This window comes from Pseudophryne corroboree, chromosome 2, assembly GCF_028390025.1.
Source record: "Pseudophryne corroboree isolate aPseCor3 chromosome 2, aPseCor3.hap2, whole genome shotgun sequence".
Lineage (NCBI taxonomy): Eukaryota > Metazoa > Chordata > Amphibia > Anura > Myobatrachidae > Pseudophryne > Pseudophryne corroboree.
Window position 1 is genome coordinate 165,829,299 of NC_086445.1, and position 3,377 is coordinate 165,832,675.

The 3,377-nt window shown below is 44.4% G+C and overlaps 1 non-coding gene across 1 annotated transcript; it reads left to right on the plus strand.

Moving 5' to 3' along the window:
• Positions 1 to 530: 530 nt before the first annotated feature.
• On the plus strand, positions 531 to 649 carry LOC135052786 (5S ribosomal RNA). The gene has a single exon (XR_010242261.1). It is a non-coding gene; the product is annotated as a 5S ribosomal RNA (ribosomal RNA).
• Positions 650 to 3,377: the final 2,728 nt, after the last annotated feature.

The following is a 3,377-nucleotide window of genomic DNA, read 5'->3' on the forward strand; positions in this document are numbered from 1 at the left end:
GTACATTGTTAAAGTAAAGCAATTGATGCATCCTGGACAAACATAACAACAGCAAATGACAAATTACACATAAACAAAATATTAAAAACCTCCACAAATAAATGATCCAATATCTCATGAATTAATATGAGAATAGGCCCTAAATGGGTGTACCAAGAAGTATGGAATATAGTGAGTGTCAATACCGAAACCGTCAATACATAAATCTTATATGGACCCACAGGTATGGATAAAAATTGCAATAAAGAAATACCACATATAAACCAGTGCCTATGTAGGGTGAGTCAATAAAAAAGGTGGTTATAGGACAAATATCTGACCGCTCAGAGAGATTGTGAATCTGCTGTCAGCGTTAGGCACAGAGTGTACCGTCTCTCAAACCTCTACTAAACCGAGTCTTCCTAGGAGGTCACCATCTAATTTTTTTCTTTTTTATACATCTCATCCTAATTGCTTCTCTTGTTCATATCTTTGACCTTTGCTCCTGTGAACTCTCATCAGTGATCCCGGAGTAACGAAGGCATTTGTCCCTCTACTATCATACCACACTGTAAACGCCCGATTCCATCCGATCTTGGAAGCGAAGCAGTGTTGGGCCGGGTCAGTACTAGGTTGGGTGACCTCCTAGGAAGACCCGGTTTAGTAGAGGTTTGAGAGGCGGCACACTCTGTGCCTAACGCTGACAGCAGATTCTCAATCTGTTCTTATTGCACTTTCATCTCTCTGAGCGGTCAGATATTTGTCCTATAACCACTTTTTTTATTGTCTCACCCTACATAGGCACTGGTTTATATGTGGTATTCCTTTATTGCAATATTTATCCATACCTGTGGGTCCATATAAGATTTATGTATTGACGGTTTCGGTATTGACACTCACTATATTCCATACTTCTTGGTCTACCCATTTAGGGCCTATTCTCATATTAATTCATGAGATATTAGATCATTTATTTGTGGAGCTTTTTAATATTTTGTTTATGTGTAATTTGCCATTTGCTGTTGTTATGTTTGTCCAGGATGCATCAATTGCTTTACTTCAACAATGTACCAATAAAGCCTATATGTTTTAATTTTTTTCATTACTATAGTCGTCTTTTGACCTATTCTAAGAGTGCACCCACAAAAGAGTCTTCTTTTTCTCCTTTTTGTAACTGTACAGTACTCCACTGACTCGGGGTGCACCACCAATAGATACTTTTAGAGGAATTTATCCTTTATATATGTCTAATAATTTTTGTTTCCTTTGCTGGTAAGCATAACATCATTGATCTAGTGCGGTATCCCCTTTAATTCTCATTAAATATTTAACTGCACATAAAACCTGATCTTCAGATGTGCCCAGTTTTCTTCCAATTAAACATGATTGAAGGTGTGTATACACTCTTAAGAACGGGTAGGAAATCAAATGCATGAATGGGTAGGGAATCAAAAGAACTATTGTATAGGTATGTACCCAGCTTTACTGTGCACTTGGGCAATCCATGTGCAATGTGCAATGCAAGGGGTGCAAATACATGTATTATTATTTCTCTGACGTCCTAAGTGGATGCTGGGGACTCCGTCAGGACCATGGGGAATAGCGGCTCCGCAGGAGACAGGGCACAAAACTAAAGCTTTAGGATCAGGTGGTGTGTACTGGCTCCTCCCCCTATGACCCTCCTCCAAGCCTCAGTTAGGTTTTTGTGCCCGTCCGAGCAGGGTGCAATCTAGGTGGCTCTCTTAAGGAGCTGCTTAGAAAAAGTTTTTAGGTTTATTATTTTCAGTGAGTCCTGCTGGCAACAGGCTCACTGCATCGAGGGACTTAGGGGAGAGAAGTTCAACTCACCTGCGTGCAGGATGGATTGGCTTCTTAGGCTACTGGACACCATTAGCTCCAGAGGGAGTCGGAACACAGGTCTCACCCTGGGGTTCGTCCCGGAGCCGCGCCGCCGACCCCCCTTGCAGATGCTGAAGATTGAAGGTCCAGAAACCGGCGGCAGAAGGCTCTTCAGTCTTCTTGAAGGTAGCGCACAGCACTGCAGCTGTGCGCCATTGTTTGTCACACACTTCTCACCAACGGTCACGGAGGGTGCAGGGCGCAGCTGGGGGCGCCCTGGGCAGCAATGTAAATACCTTTTATGGCTAAAAAATACATCACATATAGCCCTTGAGGCTATATGGATGTATTTAACCCCTGCCAGATATTACAAACTACGGGAGAAAAGCCCGCCGGAATAGGGGGCGGGGCTTATTCTCCTCAGCACACAGCGCCATTTTCCTGCTCAGCTCCGCTGTGAGGAAGGCTCCCAGGACTCTCCCCTGCACTGCACTACAGAAACAGGGTAAAACAGAGAGGGGGGGCACTTTTTATGGCGATATTTTATATATTTAAGCTGCTATAAGGATACAACACTTATATAAGGTTGTTCCCATATATATTATAGCGCTTGGATGTGTGCTGGCAAACTCTCCCTCTGTCTCCCCAAAGGGCTAGTGGGGTCCTGTCTTCGATAAGAGCATTCCCTGTGTGTCTGCTGTGTGTCGGTACGTGTGTGTCGACATGTATGAGGACGATGTTGGTGTGGAGGCAGAGCAATTGCCGGTAATGGTGATGTCACCCCCCAGGGAGTCGACACCGGAATGGATGGCTTTGTTTATGGAATTACGTGATAATGTCAGCACATTACAAAAATCAGTTGACGACATGAGACGGCCGGAAAACCAGTTGGTACCTGCCCAGGCGTCTCAGACACCGTCAGGGGCTGTAAAACGCCCTTTACCTCAGTCGGTCGACACAGACCCAGACACGGACACTGAATCTAGTGTCGACGGTGAAGAAACAAACGTATTTTCAAGTAGAGCCACACGTTATATGATCACGGCAATGAAGGAGGCTTTGCATATCTCTGATACTGCAAGTACCACAAAAAGGGGTATTATGTGGGGGGTGAAAAAACTACCTGTAGTTTTTCCTGAATCAGAGGAATTGAATGATGTATGTGATGAAGCGTGGGTTAACCCAGATAGAAAAGTGCTAATTTCAAAAAAGTTATTGGCATTATACCCTTTCCCGCCAGAGGTTAGGGCGCGCTGGGAAACACCCCCTAGGGTGGATAAGGCGCTCACACGCTTATCAAAACAAGTGGCGTTACCGTCTCCTGATACGGCCGCCCTCAAGGATCCAGCTGATAGGAGGCTGGAAACTACCCTAAAGAGTATATACACACATACTGGTGTTATACTGCGACCAGCCATCGCCTCAGCCTGGATGTACAGTGCTGGGGTGGTCTGGTCGGATTCCCTGACTGAAAATATTGATACCCTGGATAGGGACAGTATTTTATTGACTATAGAGCAATTAAAGGATGCTTTTCTTTATATGCGAGATGCTCAGAG